The sequence below is a fragment of the Suncus etruscus genome, chromosome 15 (genome assembly GCF_024139225.1).
Source record: "Suncus etruscus isolate mSunEtr1 chromosome 15, mSunEtr1.pri.cur, whole genome shotgun sequence".
Lineage (NCBI taxonomy): Eukaryota > Metazoa > Chordata > Mammalia > Eulipotyphla > Soricidae > Suncus > Suncus etruscus.
In genome coordinates, this window is record NC_064862.1 from 3612354 (window position 1) to 3634199 (window position 21846).

General features: G+C 38.2%; 1 protein-coding gene and 1 pseudogene across 1 annotated transcript in view; one reads left to right on the forward strand and one right to left on the reverse strand.

Moving 5' to 3' along the window:
- BCLAF1 (BCL2 associated transcription factor 1) overlaps window positions 1-21846 on the reverse strand; it is a 1193665-nt gene that overhangs the window by 453018 nt on the left and 718801 nt on the right. The window lies entirely within an intron of this gene.
- LOC126031298 (cytochrome P450 4A11-like) overlaps window positions 15246-21846 on the forward strand; it is a 450346-nt pseudogene continuing 443745 nt past the window's right edge.

Consider the following 21846-nt stretch of genomic DNA (forward strand, 5'->3'; position numbering starts at 1 on the left):
TAAGCTGAGAAGCTTCTGCACCTCAAAGGAAATAGTGCCCAGGATACAAGAGCCACCCACTGAGTGGGAGAAACTATTCACCCAATACCCATCAGATAAGGGGCTAATCTCCAAAATATACAAGGCACTGACAGAACTTTACAAGAAAAAAACATCTAACCCCATCAAAAAATGGGGAGAAGAAATGAACAGACACTTTGACAAAGAAGAAATACGCATGGCCAAAAGACACATGAAAAAATGTTCCACATCACTAATCATCAGGGAGATGCAAATCAAAACAACGATGAGATACCACCTCACACCCCAGAGAATGGCACACATCACAAAGAATGAGAATAAACAGTGTTGGCGGGGATGTGGAGAGAAAGGAACTCTTATCCACTGCTGGTGGGAATGCTGTCTAGTTCAACCTTTATGGAAAGCTATATGGAGATTCCTCCAAAAACTGGAAATCGAGCTCCCATACGATCCAGCTATACCACTCCTAGGAATATACCCTAGGAACACAAAAATACAATACAAAAACCCCTTCCTTACACCTATATTCATTGCAGCTCTATTTACCATAGCAAGACTCTGGAAACAACCAAGATGCCCTTCAACAGATGAATGGCTAAAGAAACTGTGGTACATATACACAATGGAATATTATGCAGCTGTCAGGAGAGATGAAGTCATGAAATTTTCCTATACATGGATGTACATGGAATCTATTATGCTGAGTGAAATAAGTCAGAGAGAGAGAGAAAAACGCAGAATGGTCTCACTCATCTATGGGTTTTAAGAAAAATGAAAGACACCCTTGTAATAATAATTTTCAGACACAAAAGAGAAAAGAGCTGGAAGTTCCAGCTCACCTCAGGAAGCTCACCACAAAGAGTGATGAGTTTAGTTAGAGAAATAACTACATTTTGAACTGTCCTAATATTGAGAATGTATGAGGGAAATGTAGAGCCTGTTTAGGGTACAGGCGGGGGTTGGGTGGGGAGGAGGGTGATTTGGGACTTGGGTGATGGGAATGTTGCACTGGTGATGGGTGGTGTTCCTTTTATGACTGAAACCCAAACACAATCATGTATGTAATCAAGGTGTTTAAATAAAAAAAAAATTAAAAAAAAAAAAAAAAATTTTTTATCCACCCAGAGTTAAGGTCTTGCCGAACACAAACTTTTTCTCCTTCCTAGACAGAATTGATCTCCAAAATATTTCACAGCTGAATTTAGACATCCATTTAATTTGTTATTCAATCACATTTTTGTGCCAGTAATTGTTTTATGATTATTATATTTATTTTTGTAAGATTATAAAATATTTGAATCTTAGATCATATTTTAAGTTTCTTGGATTTCTCCATCTGATATATAAAAAACTGGACACTCTTGTAAATACTTCCTAAGAGGATTTTTACTGATATCAAAGACACACCAAATAGTTTTACTGACTTATGTATTTTACTTAAAATGCTCCACTAACTCAAGAAAATAAGATTTGCTGAATATCATTTTTTAAAAATATTGTGCTTAATTATTTTATTCAGGATTAATGAGTATAAAATGCCAGTGGAATTTATACAAGTTACTCATTTACTGAAAGAGAATAGAAGTATTATATTTCAAGCAGTAGGGAATTAATAGATGAAATCTTAAAAGGATGTTTTCATGTCAACTAAAGAAGCTTCCTTAAGCCAGTGGGGAAAATTAGCTATTTCTTTTTTTTGGGGGGGGAGAGAGGGGTCACACCCGTCAGGGCTCAGGAGTTACTCCTGGCTCAGAAATCACTCCTGGCAGGCTCGGGGAACCATATGGTATGCCGGGATTCGAACCACCGTACTTCTGCGTCTAAGGCAAACGCCTTACAGCTGTGCTATCTCCCCAGACCGAAAATTAGGTATTTCTATGATGTTTACTTAGAATGTGATTCTGAGTAAATTAACTATCAACTGATTCGCAACTGATTCTTGAGCTACTTTTACAGGGAAATGTTTCTGAGTTCCAGTTCATAGGAGCTCAGGAAGTTATGGGACAGAAGTTACATTCCAACACAAACCAACCAATCAATCCTTGAATAATCTTAATATCTTTGACTTTGACTGTAAAAATGGAAATATCAAGGGCATTTTAAACCTGTTTAATTCTTAATACTTAAGTATTTAATTATTAAGTACTTACTACTTGCAATTTAGTCTACATTTTAGTGAAAATGTGAAACATGCAGATGATTTCTTTACTAAGTTTTCAAAAGCCAAGGAATTTTAATTATAATTAGTTGACAATATGTGCTACTGAGTGTTTATCTCAGTTCAAGAATTCACTGTTTGTGATTGCAGTTATGGCTAAAGGAAATTGATTTCAAGTAGATAATTTGTGTCATCTAGAAAAAACAGGCATGAGCTACTATGACCCATAACTGTGATAATGGGAGTATTTCCATCATGCTTAATGGATTATATTAATTAAATATTTAATTGTGTTCTCATAGTCTATAAGAAAATCTATTAAAATGTTTATATATATTTGAGAGAGTATCATTATAGTCCATTAGTCAAATATTTTTCATATTAATTTAAACATTACTAGATGAACTGCCACACTGAAAAGAGGAACACTGGAAAGAGGAACATTGTATGAAGAATGATGATCTCCTTAGTCCTCAGATAGCTGCCTTTTGTAATAATTTAGAAAAAATTTAAATTGTATTACAGCATGGGTCCAACCTCCAGAGATTTTGATTTAATTGTTCTATAGTATGACATAGATTGGGCGATATTGAAATGCCACAATTTAGAGAACCATCAGAATTTTTAATATAGTGTCAGGATCATTCTTTTCAAATTCCTGGATATTTTCATTTCTTAGGTTTGTCAAGAAGTCTTATGATGTTCATCAGCAAAAGGAAGTTTTTCACTGTAAATTCATTAATATTCTAGGTTTTGGTAAGACCAGGCTTTAGGAGGTTCTCAGTCTTGCAACCCATGTTGAAAAACACTTGAATATTTTCATCAATACCAGAATTAGAAAAACAACCTAAGCAGGACAAAAAGTTACAGTCTTTGAGGGAATCCTGATTTGTACCTTTGCCTCTCACACATTATTATATAAGTATATCTTATATTTACTTTATCACGCTCCATCCTTCCACAGGGCTGATTCTCAGCACTGAAAGACTAGCACCACATATGTCTGACTTATACTCCAGAGTAATTAATTACATTCTAATCCTGGAGGGTCATGCTGTCAGAGTTTATTTGATTTTGTTTTCATTTTAATTTAATTTTTATTTGGGGGGGTTTCCTAAGCAGTGCACAGAGTGCCCTATAGTCAGCCAGACTGTTCAGTTTGGGTAGCTTTGGGAGTGATGTTTTCCAGAATCACCAAGATTTCACTCAGTGGTGCTGTGAAGAAATGATAGTGGGAAGCAGGTGGAGTCTTAAACCAAGCTCAGTTCCTGTGCATAAAAGACATGCACTCCCCCCCCCCAAAAAAAACCAAAAGTGTTTCCCCAACCTCAGTCACTAGTTTTCTAAAGTTTCCCAGAAGACCCTGAAAACTAATGCTTTAGGCAGAAACTCTTACATATTTACATAATACATTCCTGAATTAGTGTTTCTGGACAATGTTCCAGAAAGACAGGATATTGGCATATGTCAAATTACCATAGCAAATACCAATCTTGTTTCACTGTCATTTCATTATAACATTGATGAGATTCTGGAATCAGGCACCATAAAGGAAAACCTCTTTCCTACTGTACTGTTGCTACAGGCTCCACTGTACTATTACTACAGGAAAAGAAGGAAATTCTGTCCAGGGATTATTCCTGCTTGTACTTTGACTTATCTGAGTAGGCTCCAGTTAACTGGAACTTAAAACTGAAATAAGTGTTTGGAAAATGAATAAGTATTTATTATTGCTTAAAATTTAAAGTATATTGGGGCCAGAGTGGTGGCATTAGAGGTAAGGTGTCTGCCTTGCAAGAGCTAGCCTAGGATGAACCACAGTTCAATGCCCTGGCGTCCCAGATGGTACCCCCAAGCCAGGAGCGATTTCTGAGCGCAAAGCCAGGAGTAACCCTGGAGCATCAACAGGTGTGGCCCAAAAACCAACCAACCAACCAAACAAACAAAAAACACCCTATATTGATGATGTTTTTGTAAATAGAAATGTCCCATAAGAAATTGACTCATGTTTACAGAGAACATTCAGTGGCAAAATAGGTATTAAGTAGGGGCTGGAGCCATAGTATAGTGGATAGGGAACTTGTCTTGCACACAGTAGATCTGGGTTCATTCCCCAGCATACCTTACGGTCTCCTGAGTCTGCCAAGTGTGATTTCTGCATACAGAGCCAAGAGCAATCTCTGAACACCAGCAGGTGTACCCCCTATTAATAGATTTTTAATATAGTGTTCACTTAAACATGTAACTTTCTAGTGGAATACTACATAGCTTTAAGATATGATGAAATCATGCAATTTACAGCTACAAAGATGGAACTGAAAGATATTATGTTAAATGAAGTAATACAGAAGAAGGATAAATACAGAATTATATCACTTATATGTGGTATTTAGAATAACTATATTGGTTTAAATGGGAGTTAACTTTTTTAATAATATCTTTATTTAAACACCATGATTACGATCATGATTGTAGTTGGGTTTCAGTCACAGAAAATAGCACCCCCTTCACCAGTGAAGCCTTCTCATCACCAATGCCCCATATCCTCCCTCCCCCACCCCCACATGTATTCGAGCAAGGCTTTCTCTATCCCTCACTCACTGACATTGTTATGATAGTTCTCAGATTGGTTATTTCTCTAACTGCATTCACCCTGCTTTGTGGTAAGCTTCATAACTTGAGCCAGTCCTTCTGGCCCACATCTCTGGAAATTATTTCAATGTTTTTTATTTTTCTTAAAACAAATGGGAGTTATCTTTAACACCTTTGGCCTCAGATTATAGAGAGGAGAAGGAAAAAACTGAGGGGAATAAGAGAAACACAAATATGAAAGGATGGGGGCCAGGGGCCAAGTGGACTCAGGTGCATTGGTGGTGTTAAAAAAGAACAGAACTAAATATCCAAGCCAAAGGCAACAACGTTGAAATCAAGAGACCCAAACTGTAACAATTTCAACATAAAATGGGCCTGTTATAATAGTAGGCTGGGGGGCAGAGGTGGTGGTGGTATGAGATGAACTTGGGCAAGATTGGTGGATGAAGGTAGGCACTGGGGATGGGGTTGGCCCCGAACCATTGTATGTCTAAAACCCAACTATAAAGGACCATTGTAAATCACAATGGTCTCAATAAATTAAAATTAAATAAAAATAAATACACATTAAAATATACACAATGGAATACTATGCTGCCGTCAGGAGAGATGAAGTCATGAAATTTTCCTATACATGGATGTACATGCAATCTATTATGCTGAGTAAAGTAAGTCAGAGCGAGAGAGAAAAATGCAGAATGGGGGGCCGGCGAGGTGGCGCTAGAGGTAAGGTGTCTGCCTTGCAAGTGCTAGCCAAGGAAAGGACCACGGTTAGATCCCCTGGTGTCTCATATGGTCCCCCCAAGCCAGGGGCGATTTCTGAGCACTAGCCAGGAGTAATCCCTGAGCATCTAACGGGTGTAGCCCGAAAAACCAAAAAAAAAATACAGAATGGTTTCACTCATCTATGGGTTTTAAGAAAAATGAAAGACATTTTTAACAGTATCTCAGAGACAAAAGAGATGGGGGCTGGTAGGTGCAGCTCATGACATGAAGCTCACCACATAGAGTGATGAGTGCAGTTAGAGAAATAACTACACTGAAAACTATCATAACAATGTGAATAAATGAGGAAAGTAGAAAGCCTGTCTTGAGTACAGGTGTGGGTGGGGTGGGGAGGAGGAAGATCTGGGAAATTGGTGGTGGGAATGTTGCTCTGGTGAAGGGGGGTGTTCTTTTCATGACTGTAATCATACAACTATAATCATATTTGTAATCATGGTGTTTAAAAAAAGGTAATTAAAAAATAAAAATAAATCTTTCAAAAGCCTATTGATAGGAGCCGGTGAGGTGGTTCAGTCGTTATGGCTTTTGCCATGCACGCACTAACCTAGAACAGACCACAGTCTGATCACCAGCGTCTCATATAGTCCCCCAAACCAGGAGCGATTTCTGAGCACATAGCCTGGAGTAACCCTGAGCGTTACCAGGTGTGGCCGACACCCTCTCCACCCACCAAAAAAAAAAAAAAAAGACTTGATAAAAAGGAGATTCTTTAGATGAATCTTTTAAAATATATTTTTGTATTTAAAGCCATAGTTACAAGGTTATTTGTAATAGTTTTATTTTAACAGATAAAGTTGTCCATGATTGAGTTACAGTCATACAATGTATAATAAAATTCACCAGTAAACATTTCCCTCCAACAATGTTAATAATTTCTTCCTCACCTCCCTGATATTCTCTTGTCTCCCACCCACCTCTCCTGCTTGCGGCTGGAGCAGGCATTTTTACTACACTCTCTCCTTTTTCTTTTGTTATATTGTGATTTGTACTACTGCAAATGAAAAAGTGGCATGAATGTATTTTTCATATTAAAATTTCTTTACTCAAACTGCACTCTACACTCTTTGTGGCAAGCTACCTCCCATGGAATGGTCCTCCTGATTTTCATCTTTATTGTCTCTGGATCATCTCCACATTACCTTTTATTTTTCTTAAATTCCAGCAATGAGTGACATTATTGTTTTTATTCCTCTCCCTCTGACTCATTTCACTCAGCATAATACTCTCCATCATAAGCAAAATTCATGACTTCTTCATTTTTTTTCTTTTTTTTTTTTCTGGTTTGTTTTGGTTTGGTTTTCGGCCACACCCGGCAACGCTCAGGAGTTACTCCTGGCTATGCGCTCAGAAATCGCTCTTGCATGGAGGACCATATGGGATGCAGGGGGATTGAACCACGGTTCGTCCTAGGCTAGCGCTAGCAAGGCAAACGCTTTACCTCTTGTGCCACTGCACCAGCCGGTGACTTCATTTTTTCTAATGGTTACATTTTGTAGATATACCATGGTTCCACCACTCAACTGTTGTCCAGCACCTGAGCTGCTTCCAGGTTCTGGCTATTTTAAATAGTGCTGCAATGAACATAGGCGTACAGTGGGAATTTTTGTATTGTGTTTTTGTGTTCCTTGGATATATCCCCAAGAGTGGTATTACTGGGAGCTCAATTTCCAGTTTTTTTTTAAAGACTATACACATTGTTTTCCAGAAAGGTTGTGAATGAGATTTTCTTTCTCCCCACATCCCCATCAGCACTGATTGTTCTTTGGGATGTGTGCCAGTCTCTTTGGCATGAGATGACACCTCACTGTTGTTTTGATTTCCATCTTCCTGATGACTAATGAGGAAGAGCATTTTTTATGTGCCGTTTGGCCATATGTATTTCTTCTTTGAGGAAATGTCTCCTGATTTTTCTTGTTCAGTTTTGTCAGAACCTTAAATATTTTAGATATTAGCAATTAATGAAATGAATATTGGGTGAATAGTTTCTCAATTCCATAGGTAGCCTTTGTTCCTTAGTTACTGTTTTTATTTAAAGTGCTTCCACTTGCTTGGACAATGGTATTTCCTACTTGAAAATGCCTTTAGTGTCAATGTCATGGTGTGTTTTACCTATGTTTTCCTCTCAGTACTTTATGGTTTCAGATCTGATATTAAGATCTTTAATCTTTAATCAACAGTGCTCCCAGCCTTTTTGGGGCCCTTCATTGGTTTTATGTTGCTAGTTTCCTTTGGTCCTTGGGCTTTTCGCAAACTCACCACCTTCGTAAAGAATCAAGTGGATGAAGCAACCAGAAAGGACTCAAAGGTTCTATACCAACAACTATGCACCTCAGAAGACCAGCTGACACCTGACATCTCCCCTCCTGCCAACTCTCCGCCACTTAAGTTTGAAGTTATCGAGGAGCTGGCGCATAGACCTCAATCTGTGCCTTGCCAAGCTTTGGAAACGACTGAATCAAGGGTAGCAGATGCGGTGACTGGAAGCCCCACACCTCTTCACCCAGTGTGGCCAGTCCACCGAGGCACATCTGTCCCTTCTATATTGTATACTAAACAGGGGGAGATGTGGGAGATCGAGCACCCCACATATCAAAGGAACTCTGAATGAATTTTCCACCGCCTGTCTGATTCAAGCCACAAAAGTTTGCATAGCCCCGAACCAACAGAAAACTCTGCAAATAAATTTAGCTCAGCACAAAGAATCTGGCTTAACCAGATGCCTTAACCTTTCCATGGAACCTGTTTTTGTAACTGCTCTCAAGCATGTAGTTATAGATATGTTTTTGTAAAGTTTAAATTATGATCCTTATTGCTTGCACAAAAGATAGATCTAAATGGAAAATAGGCTAAACAAATAATTGTATTTGCGTAAATATCAATTAGCTATTTGTTTAAGAATTTGCTTCCCCTCCCATCCTGCCAGGTTCATCTTTATCCTTCCCGCCATCAAAATGTGTTTATGCTCCCATTGGTTAAAATTGTTGTACTTGTACAAATCTGATTGGTTTATGTTTCAATCCTATGTTACTAAAATAGGCCCTGGATTGAGCTATTATGAAAGGGGCCCTTGGGCTACTGTGAAGGTAAGAAGTGCTCAGGCCATGGGGGTATTGTTGGAAAGATGTGTGCAGAAATAATGTTAACCGTATATTAACTTCTGATCCTCAATAAAAATAAGCTATTAAAAAATATAGAATTAAACTGAAAAAAAAAAAGATCTTTAATCCATTTTGATTTGACCTTTGTGCATAGTGCTAAAGAAAGGACTCAGTTCACCTTTTTGCATGTAAATGATCAGTTTTCCCAAAACCACTTGTTGAAGAAGCTTTCATTGCTCCACCTTGTATTTGTTGCCCCTTTATCATAATATACATGCATACCAGTGGTCAGTCTCAGACTACTCAAGTCTATTCCATTGATCTGAGGGTCTGTCTTTATTCTAAAACCATGCTGTTTTAATCACTACTGCTTTATAGTACAATTTAAAGTTGGGGGAAGTCATGCCTCCCATCTCTTTTCTCCCACAGATTGCTTTAGTTATTCATGGGAATTTATTGTTCCAAATGAATTTCAGGAGGGTTCGATCTACATCTTTTAAGAATGTCATATGTATCCTTAGAAGTATTGAATTAAATCTGTACAATATTTTTGAAATTATTGACATTTTAATAATGTTAATCCTCCCAATCCATGAGCAGGGTATATATTAACATTTCCTTTTCCATTTTCATTTCCTTTTGGTAGAGTCTTTAGGATTTTCTAAATACTTTATCAAATCATCTGCAACAGTAATAGCTTGACTTCTTCCTTTCCTATCAGATGTCTTTGATATTTCTTTCTTACCTAAATGCTATGAAAAGTACTTCCAGTACAATGTTGAATAGAAGTGGCAATAGAGGCAACCTTGTCTTGGGCCAGATATTAGAGGAAAGGCTTTCAGGTTTTCCCCCTTGAGTATAATATTTGCCATGGGTTTGTCATAAATGGCCTTATCTATCTTAGATAGTTAGATATAGGTCTTTCAATTCTAATCTTGCTGAGAGTTTTTGTCATGGTTGGGTGTTGGACCTTGTCAAATCATATGCATGATCATATGGTTTTTATTTTTCCCTTTGTTGATATGATTTATTATGTTGCTTGACGTGTGTATGTTAAACCATCTTTGCATGTCTGAAATGAATGTTACTTGGTCATGGCATATGACCTTCATGATGAGTCATTGGATATATTTGCTAGGATTGTGTTGATGTTTTTATCTATGTTCATAAAGGATGATATGTAGTTCTCTTTTTGTGGCATCTCTGTTTGCTTTTGATATCAGGGTGTTATTAACTTTGTAAAAACTATTTGGGAGTGCTAAGTGTTTTTGTTTCTTCTATTTCCTGAAAAGGCCTGAAAAGGATTGGCAGTAGGTCCTCTTAAAATGTTAGAAAGAATTCACTAGTGAATTCATCTGGGCCTAGGTTTTTGTTTTTGAGATAGATGTTGATTACATTTTAATTTCCTGTTCAGATATGCAAGATCATATTTGATCAAACTTGAGAGGTTATAGGAATCCAAGAATTTATCCATTTCTTCCAGGTTCTCTGGTTTCTGGCATAGAGTATCTCAAAGTAATTTCTGGTTAACCTTTGAATTTCTGTAATGTCTGTAGTAGTAATCACTCCCTTTTAACTACTAATTCGGTTCATTAAGTTTTTCTCCATTTTTTTTTCCTTGTGAGACTTGCTAGTGGCTTATCTATTTTGTTATCTATTTTTTTCAAAGAATCAACCCCTGCTTTAATTGATCTTTCTGATTCTCTTTTGGGTTTACACCTCATTAATTTCTGCTCAGAGCTTCGTTATTTTTTTTCTGCCTATCTTGGTTCATTTTCCTCATTATTTTCTAATTTTTTAAGTTTGTCATTAAATTATTTAAGTAGGCTCTTTCTTTCTTCTTGATAAATGTTTGCACAATTATAAATTTTCTTCTTTATACCTCTTTTTCTATGTCTCACAAATTCTGATAATTTGGGTCTTCATTCTTGTTTGTTTCCAGGAATGTTTTTATTTCCTCTTTGATTTTTGTTTCTAACCCACTAGCTGTTTTACTACTGGATCTGTGCTCATAAATTTTTCCTGGAAGACTGAGAGGATCATATGGGATGCCAGGAATCAAACCTGGGTTGACAACACACAAGGCAAACACTCTACTTGCTGTGCTATCAGTCCAGCACTCACTTTCTGAATTTTTTTAAAAAATATTTTACAGAAAAATTTACCTATAATTTTTTCTTATTTTTTGAACTAAAAAAATCATTAATAAAAATATGTTACAGAAGCTTTTGTAAGATTAGTCCTAGTTTAGAATTATGTTGGTTTATGATTATGTTAAGTATATCAGTGTTAAATATAAAATAAATGGTTTTTCATGCTCCTTTTCAAATCTTTATTAATTTAAATGTCCTAAAATTCTTAAATTTAATGAGTTTAGTGTGTCCTTATATAAGTATAAAAATTCAGATTTCTTTTAGCTATTTAACATTGTCCAATTTTAAACAAATTTTTCAGAGTTTACAACAATTACAGCCAAAATAGAAGAAGCATAGCTCAGACCTTTAACAAGTGGCCTTGAGAAGAATTCACATTGTGGATTTAAATCAATGTAACATGCTTATTGAACACAGATTTTGTATATCAAATTCATTCTTGATGATAAGAGGCTCTTTAAGAATTCTTTTGTTCATACATAATTCTATGAAAACAAGTAATCCATGCAAGGATTTAAAAAAAATGAAAATTGGATTTAGAATACAAAGTGAGATACTGGGCTTCATATTTTTAGGACCCCATATATAAAAATATATTTAATACATTTATTCGTGAATCACACTTTAGCTTATAAGGAAACATCTGTAGTTGGACTCCATAGGAGGAAAATCAAAGCATTGAATTGTCAATTTTGATAACTTCTATGATATAATTATTCCCACAGTGGCCAAGTTCAAATTACCAGCATGGTATCACAGAAAACTGAATAAAGGAGACTCATTGCCCACAATAGTTCACCCAGCAGGCTAGAACTTCATCAGCATCCCACTAGATTAGTATGACTATAAGCACATATAATTTAAGATTAAGAAGAGCCAATTATATTGTTCTAGTCCACAAAGAAGTTCAACAAGGCATGGCAGACAAGGAATGTTTTCTCTCTAGAGAAAAGTGTAAAGTGAAGTTGTTCTCTATTCTATAGACCAAATGAAAGGACACAGTGAGAAAGTAAAAGGGCACATTTCAAGAATTAAAAGTCATGTGGGGTAAATAATGATGAGGTCATGGAAAATTTGAGCCATGGTTTGACGATGATGGTTTAGATCAATGAAAAAAATTAGTCACTGAAAATAAAGAAGCAGACTGCATTAGTGAAAGTAAAACAAGTAAGGGGCATACTTTGAAATTAATGGTGGGTATTGTATAGTTACTTCAGAGGCATTTTGCTTTAGCAAACATTTATTCTCTCCTTTAATTGGAAAACAAAATATTCAGAGAACTCAAATACACAAATTAACTGATAATTATCTTATTATCAGGAAAATATACAAATGCTCAGATTGTTAGAATATTTATATTAAATTATACATTCCATGAATTCATTGGTTTTAAACTTTTATATAGATAACTGTTTCATTTAACAATTCAACTTCCATTTCTGATTATTTAAATATTGTATTGATACTTTTCCTTCAAAGTTTTAAAAAAACTACATCAGGCAAAAATAACTTATATTTGATATTTACTATAATTGATTTTATTAATTCGGTGACAGAATAGATAGTTGCCTGGTATCCTGATATCCTTGCCTGGTATCCTGCTGACCTTGATTCAAATACCTGGCACTACAAAAACACCAATTCTGCCAAGGATCACTCCTGAGCACAGAACCAGAAGTATGACCTTGAGCACTGTTGGGTGTGGTCCTCAATCCAATTTATCTACTTATTATTTAAAAATTATTTACTAAGAAACCTTTTTGTTATAGTTCAAGTAACATGGTTATGAATATTAATGTTTATGGTTTGATAACGTTAATAAAGTTACTGAACTTTTACTACCTTCAAAGTACCCAAAACTCTCCACCACTGTCCTCTTTTAAAGTTATGATTTCTTGGGGCTGGAGCGATAGCACAGCTGTAGAGCGTTTGCCTTGCACGTGGCTGACACAGGACGAACCTTGGTTAAGATCCCCAGCATCTCATATGGTCCCCACAGGCAAGGAGCGGTTTCTGAGCTCATAGCCAGGAGTAACCCCTGAGCATGACGGGTATGGTCCAACCCTCCCAATAAATAAATAAAATAAAATAAATAGAATTACTATTTTGGGGGGGCGCACACTCGTTTGATGCTCAGGGGTTACTCCTGGCTAAGCGCTCAGAAATTGCCCCTGGCTTGGGGGAACCATATGGGATGCCGGGGGATCAAATCGTGGTCCTTCCTTGACTAGCGCTTGCAAGGCAGACACCTTACCTCTAGTGCCACCTCACCGGCCCCACCATTTCTTTCTTGTTTAATGGTAAAATGACACGTTTTTTTTTTTTTTGTTGTTTTTTTTTTTAGCTTCGTTGGTCCCTATACAGTAGAGATGCAGTGCAAGGCCTCCTAGGAAACCTAACCCTTGGCGAAAGCACCCATCTGGGAGAAATACTCTTCCCAACAATGCTTAAAGTTTTTAGAAATCCAAGTTCAGGCTGCTCATCTGTAAAATGATGCTAGTAATATATACCTCATATATTTCTAACAAAGATAATGTGAAGCATGGTCAAGACATGTTTAGTGCTCAATAAACACAGATACCTACATCTTTCAGAGAACTATGACCAGTGTGAGCAATATTTAGTGCCTTGAATGAGCAAGGATTTCATTTTTTCCACCTGCAGATTTTCTCTAAATCTACTGACCCCTCCTTTATCAGCCAAGTAAATGTGAGCCTGCCTTCTTACAGGCCTGAGTGCTAAGGAGAGATTTCATTTTTGGGGGAAAAACCTTCCAAAAATCCTTTATTTACTGTGTTTTTTTCTCCATTTGTTAAGAACCTGAAAAGGGAACTTAAGGTCAGTCAACATCTCAGGTTGAGAAATTCTTGAGCTATAAGCTCTAGAATCTTTTCTTTGTCTCTGATTCTAAATGGGCTTGTGGGGAAAGTGATATAACCATGAGATCACTGTGTTCTTTTAGATGATTTCCTGTTTCCTGTGTATTTAAATACACAGGGAATAATCCCACTATTAAAATGAGACCCTGTATGTGTGTATGGGCAGAAGTTCAATGAAAAAGGAAGAAAAATATGTTTGCTGAATACCAGATGTAGAATTTATAAATCCTGTCAGAACAAGTGGGGAATAACTTTATGGCTGACTTGTGAGAAGCCAGGAGAACTGGGAAGTCAGATAGGCATGTGTCAAATAGACTTATTTAAATCATCCGCTTCCTCAGCAAAATAAAAGTTTGTGAGGGTTCTGTTTTCTTTTGTGGTTGGAAATTATAGTTGTCGGCCTCCGAGGTCCTGCTTGATTAAAGGCTTTCAAGCAAGGAAGTTACACTACCAAGCCCAAGATCCTAGCAACATTGGGTTTTCCAGCGCCTCTTGACTGAGGTCTTCAAGCTCGTCTTGTTTGTACTTTATGTTCTTTCTCATCTCAGCTACAAATTGCACAGCAGCTTCATAGCCACCGCTTCATGACTTTTTAGTCATAGCTTGAATCTAAAAGAGAATAGCTCTACTAGCTTACTGTGAAGAAGCTTTAGAAATTGTTCCCTAGATTTTGAGTTAAATTCTGATTTGCATTTGTGAAACTTTTCCCTCCAGTTCCATCCTGTGCTAAATTCAAACAGGATTCATGGTTCTTGACACTTAATACAACCACACCTGATGTAAAAGCTAGTATTGTATGTGTACCTGACTACAAGATTGATACAAATTTGCAGTATGGAAGAAATATGGATGTCAATAATTTTCAGGTATAACTTTAAAAAGGTAAAGCCATCAGAAATTCATATTGGGAAGAAATACTGATATGAATATTTCTTATTCTTTTGATATTATTTGGAAATGATAAACATGAGTAGCATTAAAATAATTCACATGTAGTTTTGCTTTAGTCTTTTTCTACCTACCATATTGGATAGAGGAAAATGTGTAATGAGTAATGTAATGACAATGGAGGGTTTACAATATTTTCTTCTTTATGTCATTGTTCAACATTTTAATTAAAGAGAATGTGTACTATAGATGTTCACTTTTATTACACTTTCCTTCTTCCTTAATTTCAAATGTTCTCTTACCATATTTCCGAGGAACTGTGTATATTTTCCCACTGTGACAATGGGGAAAGTCACTACATTTATTTCCAGCATCCACATAGAAGAATTACTAGTCAATGTGGATTGGGGGGTGGGGTGGGGATTGAAGTAATGAGATTAATTCAAGGGAGCCGTGAGTTCCCAGGACAGGCCAGAGGAAGTGTGGGGAGGTTGCCGACTGGAGTATATGGAGGGGGCCCATTCAAGGGAGCCATGAGTTCCTGGGACAGGGCAGAGGGAGTGCGGGAGGCTGCGAACGGAGCGTGTGGAAGGCGCTCATTCAAGGGAGCTAGAGGGAGTGTGGGAGGCCACCAAACAGAGCATGTGGAAGGTGCCCATTCAAGGAAACCATGAGTTCCTGGGACAGGCTAGAGAGAGTGCGGGAGGCCACCAACTGGAGAGTGTGGAAGGCACCCATTCAAGGGAGCCGTGAGTTCCAGGGACAGGCCAGAGGGAGTGTGGGGAAGTCGCTGACTGGAGTGCATGGAAGGCGCCTATTCAAGGGAACCGTGAGTCCCTGGGATAGGCCAGGGGAGGGCGAAGAGGCTGCCAAAGTGATCATGTGGTGAGTGCCCACCCAAAGGAGCCCACTCTTCAACATAACACGGGCGGCCCAGGGAACCCTAGGTCCGTGAGGTCAGGGAGAAAGGCCAGTGGGAGCACTTGTGGGGATCACCAACTCATCAATCTATCATACACAGCCCAGGGAGACAGAGAATTAGGGAGACCAGTTACTAGAGGGGCAAGAAGGAAGCTCAGGCTCACTCCCAGGTGGGGAGTGCTAGTGATTTAGGCTCAACAGTGCCCTCTACCAGTTTGGCCAGGAGTGAACCTGCACTGTCTGGCAGGAAGGGGGTGGCGATTAACCAGGCTTGACTGGAGAATGAGGGAATGACCAAAACTCAGCGGCATCACCCAACATACTCACGTAGAGCCACACTCTGAGAAGGGACCCAGCCCCACGCCACAGGTGGCAAAAGCGGGCTGACCCTGAAGGCACTGCACTCCAAGCCAAGCCAATAAATGCAAAGAAAGATGGGTAAACTAAGGAAAACATTAACAACAGGGGAGATGGAGAGAAATCAGAACAAGTTTCCAAGTCCACCAAAACGCACAGAACCAAGAGAGGAAGACCTAAAAGCAGCCATGAGAATAGAATTACAAGCCATGCTAGAATAAATGAAAGACACACTGGCCAGAGATTACAAGAAATCAATAAATGAACAAATGAACCAACTTAAAGAAGAATTGCTACAAAATATGAAAGACTTCATACAAATGGAATTAAAAGAAAAACACAAAACCGTAGAAAGCCAGAAGAGCAGAATTGCACAGCTCTAGAATCACATAGAAGAACTCAAATATAAACTGCAAACAAAAGACAACAAAGAAGCCAACAAAGAAATAGAAGGTAAACACTGGAAGTAAAAGTGCAGTATTTAATGAACAAAGACAAAAGAAACAATCTAAGATTGTAGGTATATCAGAAGGGGAGGAAACAGGGAAAGGAAAAAAACAATTAGTCAGGGAAATAATAGCGGAAAACTTTCCCACCCTCTGGAAAGACACATATGAGCAAATCCAGGCAATGAAGAGTTCTCAACAAAATATACCCTAACAAACCAACTCCAAGACACATAGTAATTCAAATGGCAAGAAACAAAGAGAAAGGCGACCTACTTAAAGCAATAAGGGAGAAAAAAACCCTCACATACAAAGGAAGGAACATTAGAATCAAACCAGATCTCCCATATAAAATACTTCAAGCAAGAAGACAGTGAAATGACATATTTAAATGGCTAAATGAAAGAAATTTTCAACCGAGAGTCCACTATCCAGCAAAACTCTCATTCATATGAGAGGGAAGACTAAAATCATTCTCAAACAAAAATTAACTCACATTATTCGCACAAACAAAACCGACCCTAAATGACCTACTCAGAGACAAATTACACAATCTAAACCCCGGTTGTAACAACAACCACCCTAAACAACACAACTTCACAACAGCTCTCTGTCAATAATTTCCTTAAATGTTAATGGACTAAACTCTCCCACTAAAAGACACATAATAGAGAACTGTTTTAGAAAACATAAACCAGATTTTTGCTGCCTGCAAGAAACATACCTACAAGTACAGGATAGACACAGGCTTAGAAAAAAAGGATGGAAATCAATTAACCAGGACAATGGAAAACAAAAAAAGCAGGGACAGCCATTCTTATATCAGACCAAATTGCATTCAACCTCAAGAAAGTGTTCAGAGACAAAGAGGATCACTACTTACTTATCAGGGGAACACTAGACCAAGAAGTGCTAACACTGATTAATATCTACACACCTAATGCAAAGCCAGCAAAATATGTACAGCAATTGCTTGCAAAACTGGAGAAACACTTGAAAGGAAATGTGATAGTAGTAGGAGATTTTAATACTCCATTATCACCACTGGAATATCCTACAGACAGAAAACTAACAAAGAAATAAGTGCTCTAAATGAAAAATTAAAATAACTTGGGCTAATAGACTTATATAGGACCCTCCACCCCAGAAGGCAGAATACACATTCTTCTCAAGTCCACATGGAATCTTCTCCAGAATAGATCATGCCTTAGGATACAAATCATTACAAATCAAATTAGCATAAAATCACAAAGGTAAGGATCATTAGAAGTAATGAGATTAATGATTAATGCAAAGTACACTGAGAATTTATCACAAAACCATAACATGGGGAGAAGTCTATAGTTAAGGTTCAAAGCTGAGAATCCTGAATTAGTCAGAAATCAGGACTTGCTATTTTGCAGCTCAAAAAAAGTATATTCAAGAGCACAACAAGAAAAATTGTTAGATGTTTCCAAGAGAATAATATTAAGTATGGTCTGCCTGTGTTTCTGAATCCCTGAAGGTCTCCTCAGAGGCCTAGGGAGCATACCCCCAAAAAACTGCATTTTGAAGCTACCCAGTGAGTAAATTCTGGCTGTGGGGGTCGCTGTCCAATAAGCTGAGCTCTCTGGCCTGCGGAGGCTCCGCCCTGCTGTGCCTTTGTTCACTCTGAAGACTTCAAGGGAAACTTCTCCTGTGCCTGTCTGCCTGTGTTTCTGAGTCCCTGAAGGTCTCCTCAGAGGCCTAGGGAGCACACCCCTAAAAAACTGTCAACTAGAGGCAGCAGAAGAGCACTTGGCTTCACTTCGCCACTGCACATTCTTTGTAACCAATGAACCCCACCACAACACGCAGTAAAAACCACACTACAGCTTCCTGGAGCAGGATTTGTAGCTGGCACGGGTGAGCAGCTGGCAGGCCTCCGCATGTGCCAGCGGCCTGTTGGCCCTGCCCAGGGTAGGGGGGCCCGGACCTGGGTCACCCGACCCCCCTCTCCCCCACTCCTCAGGATCTCCAGGTGGGTTCCTGGAAGGAGTTGACGGGGCACCCTGGGTTTTCCCCACTCCCAGGCCGGGTCTGTCCGGAGACTGGCCTAGGGTGGGGCTGAGGGGGTGGAGTTTGATCTGGTGGGTGGCAGATAGCTGCTCAGCTATACTCAGGCTGTCACTGACAATTTCATACCAGTCTACATTTTGCAAACCGCGCGGGGGCTAGCGCCCCCGCGTGAACATATGCTCCTCCCAACCATCAGTACCCCAGATTTACCCTTCTTAACTTCAGTAACACACAGTTCTAATCTCTGACCTGAGACATACAGTAGATCTAACAAATCCTAGAACTATTTAGAAGGACACAAATTGAACACATATTGAACTCATATATCTTTTGTATATTTTATGGGTATTTTCTTTAACTGATATAACTCTATATATATTCTTCTACCATGATGTTTCTATCCACTTTTCATCTTGTCTTTTCTTTGTAAGCTGTTTAGTAAGGATTGTTGTTGGAACTGTCCCTCAGTTTGATGCCTATGATTGAACTATGTCATGGAAATTGCTGGTCTTGTTCCTATTGCTTCCAGATGCACCAATAATGCTTCATGGCATTGATCCTTGTTTGCATAGACACATTAAAATGGGAAAACACCATACATACAGATAAGTTCTTATCTAATAAATATCAGTACAATGTACCTTACACCCTGAACATTGATATAATGACCTGGCACAGGCCTCAGAAGAATGGGCATCCTCCATTCACGCCAGAACCAGGCAAGCTATCTACGAAACATCCAAGGTCTTATATAGCAACAGCTGGAAGCAGTCCTCTACCAGGAAAGACACTACCAAGGGTCTGAGATCGACCTCCTAAAAAGAGACTTCCGTTTACACTGAGAAGACTTGACAACAACAATGACCTGCTCTACAGGACATGGTTCTCTCTAGTGCTCCTTAAGTGTGAGGGGAAACGAGAGGATGGTCTGCACCATCCTGACTGCAATATGGGATATGCAGACTCCAGGATCTTTAATACAGAAGCATGATACCAACAACAGAGACTATGTGAGGAATGGAGGTGTATTGCCACTACAGACGATGACTTGAATTGGACAAACTAGTTTGCCTGGAGCCTAGAGTCAGTCCTGTGCCAGGAAACTTCAGGGGTATGGTCTCCTTGTATTTAGACCATAATTTGTCTTTCCATGTCCCTTATGTTTTGGTGGGCCTATGCAAACAAATGCCACTTTAATACCGTTTTTACTATGTTCCCTTGACTCCAATCCTTAAGAAAAACAACCCACTAAAACTTTTGAGGTTAACTTAAACTAATAAGCATGTGCATGGAACTAGAGAAATGTACTTTGCCCTCAATGTTTAAGGAGTTACATAAGTCTAATGTCTTTAGATTATATTGTGTGCTGCTAAGAATTAGTATGTACTACAACTGGGGATTTGAGGGACAAAGTAATTGTATTGTACATGGGTTCAGTTTTGTTTTTCTTAATGTTCTTTGGCTGAAAGTTCAAGGCTGGGATATCATCGATGGGACTACCGAGAATTCTGTTTATGGGTGATTGGGCTTCCCCTGTAACTTTACCCTGTCCTCTTTCTTTGCATCTTTGTTGTCATAATTAAAATAAAATAAAAAAAAAAAACCACACTACAAGCGTGACAATGGGGAAACCTCTCAGGCAAACACCATGCACAGAGAATGAAGAGAAAAGCTGAGATGACTTCATAAATTTCAACCACCTGATTAACCTCTCGGATAAGGAACTTAAAATAGCAATATGGAAGATGTGTGAAAAACTCAAAGAAAGCATAGATCGATCTGAACAAAGCACAAAGACAGAAATCAAAAAACTCCAAACTGAAATAACAGATCTGAAAAACATGGTAGCTCAACCGAAAACCTCAGTGGGTGGCCTCGCCAGCAGGGTATCAGCAACTGAGGAGACAATTGGAGTAATGAAAGATGTGATGCAGAAAAACTCAACACAACAGAAGAAATTGAAAAAGAACCTTAAGACAAAAGAATAGGCAATGGAAAAGTACTCAAGGAAAACATATTCAAGGAATGTGAACAGATGAAAATAGAAGTCTTTGATAAACTCAACAGAAACAACATAAGAATCATTGGAGTCCCAGAAACACAGGTAGGAGATCTCCAGGAAGAATCAACTGTCAAAGACATAACCAAAGAGATACTCCCAGAATTAAAGACTACATGAAATCAAATCCTGCATGCCCGAAGAGTACCAGCTAAAAGACACCCAAAAAAAAACCACCCTCATAACACATCCTCGTTATGATGACAAATCCCACAGCTAGAGATAGAATACTGAAAGCAGCAAGATCAAAAAGGGAAATCACATTCAAAGGAGCATTCCTAAGACTTAGAGCAGACATGTCACAAGAAACTCTCAAGGCCAGAAGACAGTGGTGGGATATTGTGAAAGAATGAATGTAATGATTGCCTCAACAAGAATACTGCACCCAGCCCAACTCACATTCAGGATTGAAGGAAGAATACATAGTTTCATAGATAAACAACAGCTCAGAAACTTCACAGATGATAAGCCAGCCTTAAAGGAAAAACTGACAGGTCTACTCTAAGACAAGGGAAACCAAAAAAACAAAGCAAAGTTATCTACAAAGATGACATTAAATCCTATGACAACCATCTCCCTCAATATCAATGGACTAAATTTACCAATTAAAAGACACAGAGTGGCAAAATGGTTCAAAAAAAGATGAATCCAACCTTCTGCTGTCTACAAGAAACACACCTGAACAGTCAAAACAAACATAGACTCAATATCAAAGGCTGCAGGAAAATCATCCAAGCAAACAACACACTCAAAAAAGGTGGGGTGGCCGTATTAATATCTGATGACACCAAATTTATACTCAGAAAAGTGGTAAGGCACAAAGATGGACACTATGTACTAATCAAGGGATATGTGCAACAGGAAGATCAGACTATTAAACATATATGCACCGATTGAGAGGCCAGCAAATTATCTAATACAATTACTGACAGATAAAAAGAAGAAATAAATAATAACACAATCATTGTGGGAGTCCTCAAAATGTCCCTATCAACACTTGATAGGTCAACCAAACTGAAACCCAACAAAATCATACTAACCCTGAAAAGAGTAATGGAAGAAAGAGGACTAGTATATATATATATATATATATATATATATATATATATATATATATATATATAGGACACTCCATCCCAAAAAACCTGGAAACACATTCTTCTCCAATGTACATGGGTCATTCTCCAGGATAGACTACATGCTGACACATAAAACATACCTCCATAAAATCAAGAGGATAGAAATCTTGCAGGCTACCTTTGCTGACCACATGGCTCTAAAATTACATGTGAAATAAAGGCACACCGAAGAAAAACTTTAACAATTGGAAATTAAACACCCTGCTATTGAACAACATGTGGGTCCGAGATAAAATCCAAAAGAAAAATAAAACTTTCCTGGAAACAAATGCTAATGAAGACACAAACTGCCAGAATTTATAAGACACAGAA